Source organism: Alosa sapidissima, chromosome 3, assembly GCF_018492685.1.
Source record: "Alosa sapidissima isolate fAloSap1 chromosome 3, fAloSap1.pri, whole genome shotgun sequence".
NCBI lineage: Eukaryota > Metazoa > Chordata > Actinopteri > Clupeiformes > Clupeidae > Alosa > Alosa sapidissima.
The window spans coordinates 27,595,073-27,608,920 of NC_055959.1; the positions used below are offsets into that span (position 1 = coordinate 27,595,073).

A 13,848-nucleotide genomic window follows, 5' to 3' on the forward strand; every position below is an offset into this window, starting at 1 on the left:
CTGTATCTCTAAACTAGACTAATATACATTTTTTTTTTTCAAAAAAAAAAAAGAAGTGAAATATATATTTATATGTCAATTTGTCATGTTAGTGCCTAAAATTGTCATATGGTGTGACGTGAAAATAATTTGAAATAAAATGAAAATTAGATACTTTTTTCTACTTTAATTTATGTCACTGTACATTTTAATCATGTTTGCTTTGATTTGCAACATTTCCTTATGAATATTTAGAAGAAAAACCTAAAATTTAACAAGTTATTTTGTCAAGGTGGAGAATGCTCCTAAGTGTAACCAGATATTTTAGCTTAATTCTGATATTTCTTGTAAGAACTCACTCAAAATTCTTGAGGTTCTTGCAGATACCATTTCCTTTATGAACTATTGATGTTTTAATGATTTTTCAATTATAAAGTCTTTTTTGTGACATTATTTAATGTCACACCAAATGACATGGTGTCACGCCATATGATGAACTGCACCACTCCACCATGTGTCAGAGCAAAACAGGGTTTTTAATGACAATAAAATCATTAACAATGAATTTTGAAGTCACTCTATGAATGGTGTATGCGTGTAACAGCAAAATAAATGAAAGTTTAGTATTTATTTTTTAAACTTACATGGCATGGTAACATAAAAGAAAAAAGTATGAGAAATATGAATTGTACAGATACATTTTTTCCCCAATTATCACAGATTTAACAAAAAAACATATAATATATGAATTTAAAACATATTCTTACAAGAACTTTTATGTAAAAATGCAATTTGGTCATATGGTGTGACAGAAATGTCATATAGTGTGACTTGAAAAAAGCTGTCACACCATATGATGCAGCGTCACACTATATGACATTTTGACAGTTAAGCTAATTTTCTAGACAGTTAAATACAGCTAACTATTATTTAACATGCAACTGACCACATGGCAGCAGGGCTTTTTAAGAATTCATGAAGAATATTTGTGGAAAATAGCTACTTTTTAGGCAAATGATGTCACACCATAAGACACTAAAATTTGGCCACGATTGATGATGTCCAATTCAAAGCTTTTTATATAAAAATCTAAAAAGCAGAACTCACCTCTTGACCATGCCAATTACTCCTGACATTCTATTGTTACTTCCTGATTAAGCAGGGTCCTCTTCACAATAATAATGTCCAAATGAATGCCCAGTCAAAATATACAATATAGTGTCACGCCATATGACAACCATTTTATGGACAAAATATATTTGATTATAACTTAGTTGGACAGCATGCATAAACATCAAAACTTTTTGTGGTTGTAAAAAACATCCAATTATTTTATATGCATGGTAAAACTTTAAAGTAATTATACTTTTTATTTGATATACACTCTTTTTAGGAAGTTCGCACACATGGTGGACAGTCACACCATATGACATTTTTTATGTTTGGATGATTATTTTAAGTCAAAAGTGAAATACAAATCCAATAAATTTAATATGACAGAACTTGAACCTACCAGACCTACAACATTTCCATATCAATTCTTAACAATTGCCATTTTTTATAAGTGTGTGACACATGGACAGTCTGAATTCTGCTATTTGTCATCTACCCATGTAACATTACCAATCTTACACTCCATTAAAAAATGAGCTTTATATCGGGATCCAGAGAGTGGGATGCTTATCATTTTAGCTCATAGTTCCGTTGAAAATTGTCTGACCTGTGACAAGGCAATGATACTTGACCGGTAGAAAGACCTCCGCTCCACAATGAAGCATGTAAAGATGTGAAAAAGCAGTTATAAGAGGCAAAAACACATTAAGGAATGTGCATTTACATCAAGTCAAATACTGCCCTTTCTCGTTAAATCTTACTCCAAGAAACATTCCTCATCACTCAATGAACTCGTTGACGGCGGTATGTCCACATAAAACAAATAGCTTCGGGATTTGTGGCCTTATATTAGATAAAAGTTAGCAAAAGCCCGGTTTTGGAACCAGGAAACGTCTGCAAAAACTTTTTTTATATCGGCTGATCGAAAATCCTTCCCTGCTTATTTTGTGCAGCCACATAGCAGAGCCCATAGTAGGCCAGTTAGCCGACTTCTCGCTAACTTTTACAAAATATAAGGGCACTAATCCTGAAGCAGTTTGTTTTAAGTATAAATATTGTCAACAAAGTTCAAAACGTCCATTTTTGGAACCAACAAACACATCTGAGCATGCACGACTCACATCGGGCTATGACAGGGAATATCATTATAAAGTTAATTAGCTTATCAGCTGCTAACGTTCAAGTTATCCAAGACAGGTAACGTTAACCAATGTGAAATCATCCCCCTACCAGAACAAAATGATGTTTATCCAAAGTAGCCTAGGTTTTCTTAAGGACAGCGCCCGAGTCCATGATCAATAAGAAAAAACGAGTTTTCCTGTTAACATTATCGTTAGCCAACAAGCTAACGCTAGCTCACGCAAGCCAACTTTTGTTGTTTGCAGGCAAACACATGAAGTTAGCTTAGCTCATTTTAAACGCAATTTTGAGTTAAGTTATGAAACGTTAACAAAGCTCAAGTTAGACAGGATTTAGCCCTGTGAAAGGTGAGCTAAATTAACGTGCACAACCTAGAAACTAGCTGGTGTGTAACTTGGCAGCTAATATGAGCTAGCACTAAAAGCTACAGCCATCAAGCTGGCCATTAACGTTACGTTATAACAAATTTCGAATTAGATTATATCAACAAGCAAAGCTAGATAAGTAAGTAACTTGTGTTATGGAAGTACATTTTCACTGGATAGACTAGGTAACTTAAAAAATAAAGCATATAGGAGCATACTTACAGTGAGCCTTCAGACGCCGCCGTATTCCACTCCATTAGCGAGAAAACTGAGGAAAGAGCCGTTAGCAGACTTGAGAGGGCGCGTTCGATATGCGCATTTGCACGGGGTCCGCCGCAGACCCACGGTTTGAGGGCGCGCTGGCGGAGTCTGATTGTGTTCTGTGCCCATAGCCAAATCGGAGGTTGACTGCAGACCCGGCGGCAGACACAAATTCACGGACGGGCATTACACCTTTCCAGGGGGGGCACTGGAACTTAAATTGATCACGGTAGTTTAAGCTTACACTTGACAAAACATTCCAATATGAAAATGTAGATGCAATTAACGTTTTTCATGTGACGTATTCTAGGTTCTATAGCTTTGTTTACATCCAGCTGGTAGGCAAGGGACAAGTTGAACCCATTGAACATCGTTGTCTGCAGGAACGTTGTTTCGCTAAAATCGCCCTGATTTGGTGCATTGATCTGTATCGATAATGTTATGGGAGAACCTGCATGTAGCCTAATGGTAGCCTAACTTTTTTTCTCTGTTCAAAACTCGGTTTACACGAAGACAATAGCCTTTCTTAGAAGCTGTGAAATTTGACCAGAAAGGAACATGTCTTCCTTCTGAAAGCTGACACAAAATCAAACAATATTTGATCATTTAACTTCAACTGAACAGCGACAGGTCTTGGTAGGCAGTAGACTCAGCAGACGTTAAAACGGTAGCCTATTGTTATAGCCAGAGTCAGTCAGCATCTTGTAACATTAATGGTGTTAGTCATGAATCCTGTAACATATTATATCATATAACAGCGATGGCTTATTCGAAGACGATCTGCATGGATATATAACCACCCAGAAAAACTCAGAATGTGAGTGATAAAGTTCATTAATTGTATGAAACTTTTTATTAGTTATCCATTGCAGCATCGCCTATATTGGCTGTTATGCTAGCTCGCCTTTAAATATGTTGTTATTTTGGTCATGTGGACTTGATTAAACGGGTAAAGATAATTCATAAACTGCTTATTTCTTACATGACTGAAGCAGTTCAACAGTGGTGTTTGAGGTTGCTGTGTTAAGTTGTTGTGTGTGATCGCTAAACAATTAGGATCAAATCAGTTTATTTTGACATACGGGAGTTAGCCTGACCTGTAACGTTAGCCTATAGCACATAAGCCTATTCTGTTTTCATTTATTAGCATTTGTTGTGATTATATAATCAAATGACACTCATGATAACTTGAAATAGAAGGACCGAAGATAGGTGATTGATGTCCACAAGCACGAATTTCACGAGACAAATTAGAACAAACTGTTCCGGTAAAAATAATCTTGCCATGTTTAAAATGCTGCACTTTTCCCCTTCATAGCCTATCTCTGGCAATTCATTTTTGGATGACTAGATAGTTGTATTTTAGCCTACGTCTTCGTAGACAGTAGGCTACACCATTAGGCCATCTTGAGAATAAAAGACTTCACAGCTGCTAATGATCATCCTCCACAACCACGAGGATAGGTAGGCTAAACGGTCATTCGTCGCCTTTTTGCTTCTTATTGTAAAACCAACTGTTAGGGCCTACACGTGGTCGGCATCCCGGTCAATATTTGATATTAAAATTTAAATTTTGAAGCTATTTGTAACTATGTGTAGCCTATGCAACCCGACTGTTGTAGGCTTGCCTACCACTCTCTGCAGTGCCTTGCCTACCATTCTTGCCTACCACTCTAGTTGTAAACAAACGGTCACGTGACATTATGACGTAGGTGCAAAACCTTAATTGTTGTAAAATGGTGCAGCTCCTTTAAGAGAGCCCTGTGCGCAGGGATGGAGAGAGAGAAAGCGAGAGGGGATATGTGTGTTAGAACTGAGATGCGTGTGGAAAAAGTAGACGTGCTGTTGAGACTGGAGCTAGTCATATTCAAAATAATGCAAAAATAAATCCGCAGATAAAACCAAAATCCTCGTTCATTTGCTAACCACTTCCAGATAGAGTGTTAGGGAGTTAGCCCCGAAGTTACGGATAACTTCGGCCCTGGAGTGGTAAGCTCCCTGTTCTCCGACTAGGTCAGAAGAAAAAAACTGTAAAGGTTAACGCTATCAAACAAACCCAGAAACTACTAGGCATACTTCTACTAACTACGATATGAGATATAGCCTACCTGCGAGCCGATAAGCTGTATTTGTCATCGGATGACAGGGGTTAGTGCAGAAGTGAAGTAGACTGCGCCACGTAACCTCTCCATTTAGGTGATGGGCTTACCTAATGTTCCTGATTGATTAGCTACGGAATAATACAGATTTTACCAGTTTTATTTGCTACTTGCTAGATTGACAAACGTATAGGCTAGGCCTACATTTAATAAGTGTTAAAAATCAATCTATGGGATTGGGGTTGGTTGGAGCAGCCAAGCTCGTTCAGGGCGGGCACGGATGACTTCCAGGATGGGCCTGGCCCCCCAAAGCCCCCCCCATGCCGCCGGGACTGGTTGACTGTCCGGCGGATCTGGCGGCTTGAGGGCGGGTCCGCCACAGACACCTTTGCTGTGTGGGGTGTTGCACTAATAATTTGTCTCCTGGTGGATTTTTGTCCTGGTGGTCTGTCAATATAATTCACTGGTAATGGTTCATGCAAGTCTTGATATCATACACTGCAAAAAATGAAATCTAACCAAGTGTTATTAATCTTAAAATAAGATCAAAAAATCTATTTAGTATTGTTTTTAGTATGAAAAGACTTACCTAGGGCTCTCTCGAAAGATCATTTTGACTTAATTTAAGAAGACTTTGACTTATTTTAAGGAGTCTTATCAAGACAAATTTACTTAACGCACTGGCAGACAAATTTGCTTGTTTTTAGAACAAATTTGCTTAACGCACTGGCAGAAAAATTTGCTTGTTTTCAGGATGAGATGTCTTAAAATAAGTCAAACTTTTCTTAAATTAAGTCAAATGATTTCACGAGAAAGCGCTAGGTAAGTCTCTATATACTGAAAACAAAACAAACTAGTTATTTTTATCTTGATATAAGACTAATAATCTTGGTTAGATTTTATTAGATAAGCAGTTTTTTTCAGTGTAGACTGTATATATAGAACTAGAAGTAGTTATATATAGTTATATATATATAGTTCTGTCAATCTTTCTTTGATTGACAGGGGTGACCCCCAAAACGGACTTTGGAATCTGCCTGGCTTTGTGGAAGTGTCACATGCATTTTATACTAGGCTATCTATTCAAAAATAAAGAAAACTATCAAATGAATAATTGTGTCGAACTGTTTTATTTCATTGCATGGCTTTTGATGGCCATTTGATAGACTGTTTATACCATGGCTAAAGCTGTTAACAGAAGGTGTTCTTTCAAGTAAGTAAATACAAACTTTGAGTTATTAAAAGTTTGTAACAGCAGAGTATTTTAAAAATCAACCAGTAGTTTTTGGAGATTTGGTTACATAACCCAAACATTACGTAACTTTAACTAAACAGTTGTGTCAACATAACCCAACATATTGGTTAAATTTCAACCCAGTTGTTGGGTTAAATTTAGTAACCCAATTTGCTTGGTTAAGATAACCCAATGCTGTGTTGGACCCCATTTTACTCAGCGGCTGGGTTGAAAACAACCTAGTTTGGGTTGTTTTCAACCCAGCATTTTTTAGAGTGAACTTTTTCTGATTTGGGGTTGTAGTTTAAAGTAGGCTAGCTAACTTGCATGTCATTTAGATCATTTAGATCTCCTGCCAAGCAATAATAAACTAAGTTAGCAGTGAGTAGAAAACCAGTTTTCATTACGGCCAATACTTACACTCTTAAAAGTGCTGGGTTATTATTTTAACTAAAGCACTGGGTTAATGACATTTTTACTTTTTATTGGGTTATCATAACCCATGCTGGGTTATTGTTAAGACCCAGGTGCTGGGTTAGTGGCTGAGAGCACAAAAAATCATGTAATGCACCCAGTGCCTGGGTAATTTTAACCCAGTCATTGGTCATTATAATATAGTCTACCAGTTGGATTGACAATCGCAAAGACATGAAGACAACAGTCTTGTACCCCTGGAACAGTGTTCTAGAATATTTGATTGCAACCGTTGGTCCTCCACATCAAGCGACAAGCCGGCAGTGAAAGCTCGAAGGTATGTTGAATTTGTGTAAAATCCGCATGCCACAATTTATATGATGATATATGATATGATATTTGGTAGAATGCATAGACTAATCCGGTGTAGGCTAACTTTTTGAAGATAGTAACGTTATATTAAGGTTAACATTAACGGTGACGTTAACGTTGCTACACAAGCTATTTTTCAAGCTATTTGGTTATGTTAGCTGCTAACTTGCATACTGTAGGCCAACTGGCTAACTTAGGATAACACATAAGTAAACTCATTGTAGAAGTGTTTTTAATCAGATACTGTATTCTATGACGTCTGTTGTGGTTAGAAAGTGCTTTAACGGGATGTGTTTTCAGCAAACGTTAGGTAGGTAGAAGCTAGCTAGTTAGCGTTAACGTTAGCTTGCCACTTCGCTGGCCATTGCAGGGAGTCATAGCAGAGGTGAAGTTCGGCACTTCTTTTGAATCTGAGGGACTAGAGGTGACTACATATTTGGCATTTACGTTCAATTTAAACAGAACAGAAACAGTAAAGCGGAACTTCAAGCGTAACTCTGCCAAAATGCAGCCTAGGGTGTTTTTGGGAATGTACCTGAATCAAACTTTAGTTTAAAACCATAATTACGTCCATTTTTAAGCTTCTATCTTATGAGTTGTCGTTTTCGGGTGCGGTGGCCTTTTGAATGCACTACTATTTTGATACATGATCGTGTCAAAATCTGTATTTTTAAAACACTAAGAAGGCTCAACACAACTTGAAACTTTGATCGAAGTATTATCAGTGTCTATACACATGAACTCGAGCATTGAGAACATTGTTCGTGTACACATAGTTTACTAAAATGAAAGGGTTTGTTTTTAAAATAGCGCTAGCGATTTGATGCGATCATGTATAAAAGTAGTAGTGCTCCTATCATCAAAAGGCCATTTCACCTGAAAACGACAATGCAAGCTTAGAAGTGGCGCTTCGGACGTAATTTTGCTTTTATGACATCCTCTACATTCACATTGCACAGTAGCCTAGATCACAATCTACATATTTGTCATATAATGTATTGATAACAAGGTCCTCAAATTGTCTATAAACTAATGGTCCGTACATGATTATCTGTTCCACAGGCAATGTTCAGCCCCACTCATATTCCAGATCCTGCCCAGTTTACAGCTGCAACACAGGTACACAGTATACCATCATCACCCTAGCATCTATAATTTGGTTCTTAGCTGAAGTTCACTTTGGTTTCAGTCATGTGAAGTTTGTCATCAGGAACACAATATATGAGCAGATAGATCTAACTAGCCTACTATTCAAACATTTCCTTACATACTGAAATCCACTGCTTCATCAATCCCTTATTTAATCAAATATATCCCTGTTTGTTCCCTACATTTACTATCTGTGTCTGTTTCATAGCCATGTACAGTTACTCCCAACAGCAGCAATTGTTTTTTACTGGATGTATTGTACAGCTCAGCTGTGCTGTTGCCGTTTTCGTTGCTGTGCTGCTCAATAATGGAATAATAACCATAATTTAGGTCAAAATTGAAATCACAATTATTTAGCCTAAACCAGGAGTTCTCAACATTTTCTATCCCATGGCCCACCTAGACATACTTGTAACAAAACAGGGCCTGGTAAATAGCCTATTGTTAACATACTGTATGTGAATGTTAGCCTCTTATATTGACCTGGGTTAAGATGAGTTGCATGTGTGGCAATTACTCAGCCCACTGACTTTAGTTTATCTAATTGTGATAAACTTGACGTACTGTTCACTCCAATAATTTAGTTTTTCTTTATTTTCTAATGACACCGGATAATGACGAAGGACTGTTACAGCGACCTCCACACCACCCTCTTCCAGAGCTCCTTCAGAAGACTAACGATAGTAAGATATTTTACATGTAATGTATGTTATCATTTCATAGTGACAACTGTTAATTGGCAGAAGGAAGCCAAATATGAAGGGCTGGGCTCTCCTGAACGTAAGCTATTTAGCATGCAGATGGAGAACACACTGACACAGGCACACACACACAAAATACACAGCACAGTCCTATTCAAAATGGAGAATGACAAAAATTACAGAAAAAGTTTGAGAACCACAGGTGTGGTCACTCGTTTAGCTCTGTTAGTTGGACCTGGGTGATGCTGTTATTTGTGTAACGGGCCCTTTTTCTGTATTTCCTAGTGGCACAAGATGATTGGCAACAAGAGACACCCAGTGATGAGCTCTCCTGAATGTAAGTTAATTAACACGCAGACACAGAACAGAGTCTGTAAAGCAACTTTGTAAGCAATTAAAGCTGTGTCACTCACAGACACTCATTTCGGTTACATTACCTGTACAGTCTAGTCTGTTCTCCTGCAATCAAACTAGCTGTCTTAGTCTAAAACTACATACAGTCAAGTTAGTTTGACCCGAGAGCATGGTGGCTAGCTAGCAGGTATCTTTATATTAAAGACAATGTTTCTACTATTAGGCTGATAGAGATTCCACTTGGTAGTCACTAGAGTAGCTGGCTGCCTGTTTCGGTTTTAATTTTGGGTAGGAAGAAAAGTCTCTCTCTCTCTCTCTCTCTCTCTCTCTCTCTCTCTCTCTCTCTCTCTCTCTCTCTCTCTCATAGGCTAGGCTGTGCAGAGTCCAAAAAGGCTGCCCTCATTCATACGTCATTCTGACTGAATCCGATATGATCTGACACTGATTACCTAAAAGAATCATTAATCTTTGTTTTAACCTTTTTAATCTTTGTGTTTCAAGTGTCCCATCTGTCCCGTCCAGACCTTCCACACAGGATCCCTCAAAGTAAGACATATTTTAGTGTATGATGTGTTTCATGTGTCTATACTTTTTACTCTGTGTTATGGTAGGCTAGAGGCTGAGAGAGGGTAGTCATTAGAGTAGCTGGCTGCCTGTTTCGGACAAGACACATTTCATCCATTGTATTTTTGTTAACACCTATATTTTTTCTGTTTTCCACAGGTCAAAGATTTCCCAGATCAGCTCCTGCAGGATGCACAGGTATTTTGGACAAGTTCTCTCTACTGTTGTCACTACACTACTGTATTATGAGCATTGCTAGTTAATTGTTTTTTTTTTTTTTTTTAGTTTTTTGTAAAATGTTTTTTAGATTTTAGTAAAATTGTTGTTCAAAATGAAATGAAGCAGTGTTTGAATGAAATGAAACAGTGTTTTTTACTTTTGTACTGTAGCCCATTTGTGGCAATCAATAAAAAATATAAAAATTAATATAATGTATTCTCCTATGTCTATTTCAGCTGATTTTTTCAGCCCTATTTCACCTTGATGTACATAAGTAAAATAAAGTAAAGAAATATGTTTTTGGAAATCCATAAGCAAAAAAACAGAACACCCAATAGTGGGTCAAATATATAACCCAACAGAGAGGTAAATATGAACCAGTAATGGGCTGGTAGGTCATATCCATTTTTCTGGGTTATTTTGACCCATCATGTTAGTAAGAATGACCCATAGTTGGTTTGATAAAAGTAACCCAATTTAGAGTTAAAGTCACCAACCCAATGGATTATGTTATTTTAACCCAACATGAGGTCGGTCCAATAGTGACCCAGGTACCTGGGCTAGGAATAACCCAATTTGGGTTGTTTCCAACCCAGCATTTTTAAGAGTGTATGTGTACTTGTGTAGTAGTTCATAGATGAGTCATGGCATGTTAAGAGGGGAGTGGTAGAAAGAAGAGGTGTGGACGCCAGTGAGGGATTTACTTGAGTGAAAGGAGGCTATGGGGGGATTAAAAGAGACAGGGTGTGGCTGGCTGGAAAGCATTAAAGATGCAGCTCATCCCTCCCAGTTTCACAACTTCTGCTCAACATTCACCACGACTCTCTTCATCCAGACCAGGTTCACAGCACATCAGTCGGTGAGTTCAACTTGGGGGCTTTTTATCATTTCTGTCTTGCTGGGTTTATATCTGCATATTCCCCCTCACCATTAAGCTTTGATTGGAATACGTGATCAGTGCTGGTTCGTCCATTGCAAATTAATCAATTTTTGTGATAAGAATCAGCTGAAGGTTACATTTAACAGTGAGTACACTGCACCTTTTCAAAGTGGTTAACTTGGAGATCTCCGACATACAGTTCCAGAATGTAATGTATTTCTATTTGCCACAATGCTTCATCACTGCTTCTTTTGAAAGCACTCTTAAGGGGAAAAGCTATGAAATCTAAAAAAAGAGCCTCTAAAACATAATTTTCATTCAAATGTATAGTAGACCCAAATGTCAATTTGTGAAAGCAGTCTTCCTCTGTTTCTTACAGCTGTGATACAAATTCATTCAATAACACCATAACCTTCAGCCACTGTTTCTCAAGCAGGGATGGGATTAAAAAATTAAAAAATCAATTGGAATTGATCTTTAATTAATTTGATATTTATTAATGAAATCCCAATTTTAATGTTCTGTAGCCTTATGCCTTTTCCTGTGGAAACTTGAATCGAAAGTACATTAATGTAACCTCTTTGGTTTAATTCTATGTCTTTAACAATGCACCATTTTAGAGGGCTGCTAATACAATGGAAAGCATTACTTCTCTGAGAATCTATTTCATATCCAAGCAAAATGTAACTGAACTATCCCTAGTTCAAGTTTTCCAGATAAATATAATTCATATGAAACTGGGGGGTGGTTCCACCATTGTGCCCTTGAGTAAGGCACTTAACCCCAAGTTGCTCTGAGGAGACTGGCCCTTGTACAGTAATACAGTTGACATTTGTAAGTCTCTGCTAAATGTAATGTAATGTAATGAATAAATGTAATGTAAATGCATCAACTCCAGGAATCGAGGATCTGACATTACTTAACTTGAGTGATGAGTCTGTAACCATAGAGCCAAGAATGTTTTTTTAGTTTCTGAAAGTGATGCCAGTTTTTGGGTGTGGCACCATTGGTCAACTATGTCAAACTGGTCAAGTAAGCTGCTAGCAACATAAAGACAAAGGTCACAGGGAGGATAGGCTCAATCACCAGTCCACACACACACCCACATACACAAATACACATGGGTGTGTGTGTGTGTATAATACATGTGATAGAATAAACAATATAGGTGCAGTGTCAAGATTGGATCAGATCACATACAGAAAGCTGAAACCTGTTTTATTGTGCAAACTAAACACTGGAGGTAGACGTCCCTTTTACGCCCATTTGAGGCGTATTTCGCAACATAAAAACATGGCATGGTATGTACTGGCCGCACAAAAATGGGAGAATTGTAAAATGTGTGTAATCAGGTATTCCTCTGTACTGTATATGAAAACTGCCTATGAAAACACATGTCTGTTTTGCGGTGAAATATGTCTGCACCAGTTTTGCTTCTTTGTACATTGAGTCACAGCGCTTTCTGCGGATTGGCCATGGCACTGATAACGCTGCGTTCGCAAATGTACGTAAATCTGCCCCTCACTGTGCTGTCTCTCTTTCACAGTCACCATGAATCTGCAGACAGCTATGATGACAATCATTGGAGTCTTCCGTAAAAATGCTGGCCAGGACAAAACCCTAAACAAGGCTGAGCTAAAGACTCTTATGGAGGCTGAATTCCAAGGTCTCCTTGGGGTAAGACTTGACATTCTACCTAAAATAAATTTTAAGGGGCTTAAAAATATTACAGATTAACCATCATTAACTCATTGAGTGCCAAAAACGTAATATTACGTTTTTCCTTCCCATGCGTTGAGTGCCAAAAACTTAATATTACGTTTTTAGCTTTTTTTTTTTTTAATTACGAAACTAGACACTCTAACACACCTTATATGTGATTTTGGGAACTCTGTGATGAATGGAAATTAAATATATGACGATCGAAAACTCATGAAAACGCACAATCTGGACATTTTATCTGGACATTTAATCTTAAAACTCTGCTTTTGATGGTTGCCGCTTTAGGTTGAATCAATGACACATGCACGTCAGGTCAAAACCAGGCCATTTTCGTGGGTTTATCACTAGGTGGCAGTCTCGCCAGGTCTCGCTAGGTCACTTCCCGGAAACTTTACAGGCAACACTTCATATTTCATCAAAGACGCTACATCTCCATTTCTAGAAATAAAACAGCGATTTTGATGAAAACTAGCCACTGTTTAGCTTGGGATATCTTAGGAACAGAGGCATGTAGAAATAAACTGTTTGTACCCACTGAGAGCTTAAAGTCTCACCTTTCAAACAAGCCATAGTATGTGTCCATAGCTATAACATAGAATACGCTGTGGCTCTACAAAAATCGTCAACAATGATCAAGATTGCTGGCACTCTGGGCCAAAGCTTCCGAAAACAGCGTGGCATTCAATGAGTTAACTGACATTAGTCACTAGACATTTGCCTATAAGTTTCAGTGTCCACAAAACGATTAAATTAACTAGTGTTACAAATAAGAAGAAATAACTTCAATCTCGCAGCAACTCTGTTTGGTAGGCTACTTTGAGATATAGTTACCACAATGCTGACGGCCATACTCTCTCTTCCAGAATGCAAAGGACAAGAATGTAATAGACGAGCTGTTTAAAGAACTGGACCAAGATGGCAATGGATCAGTCGACTTCACTGAGTTTGTCACTATGGTGGCTGCCCTATCAGTAGCAATCAATGGCATGGGTTGATTTCATCACTACTAACACTAGATGGTCTATCTGTTCTTAATAAATATTAAATATATATATTAAGTGTTTGCTGTGGTTGCATTACTCTCTCTCTCTCTCTCTCTCTCTGTCACGTATATACACACACACACACACACATGCATGCATACAAGCACACATACACAGTCAGCGAAATTAGAGGATGTCACTGTATTAAAAAAGAGTGTTATGTGCAGATTGCTGCACCGCAAGTGCCTAAGCTTGAGGATCAACCGAGGTATAGTGGAAACTCCTTCACAGCAATGCTA

The 13,848-nt window shown here is 37.8% G+C and overlaps 1 protein-coding gene and 1 long non-coding RNA gene across 3 annotated transcripts in view; one reads left to right on the forward strand and one right to left on the reverse strand.

The window, feature by feature from the left end:
• The window catches only part of znf281a (zinc finger protein 281a), a 58,168-nt gene extending 55,188 nt beyond the window's left edge, over positions 1–2,980 (reverse strand). For both annotated transcript variants that reach the window (XM_042086375.1, XM_042086374.1), the window contains exon 1: positions 2,820–2,980. The gene's annotated coding sequence lies outside the window, so the exon portion shown is untranslated. The remainder of the gene's footprint in view (positions 1–2,819) is intronic.
• A 9,405-nt stretch (positions 2,981–12,385) lies between these two features.
• LOC121705458 lies at positions 12,386–13,618 on the forward strand. Its single transcript, XR_006030789.1, has 2 exons — positions 12,386–12,521; positions 13,430–13,618. It is a non-coding gene; the product is annotated as an uncharacterized LOC121705458 (long non-coding RNA).
• Positions 13,619–13,848: the final 230 nt, after the last annotated feature.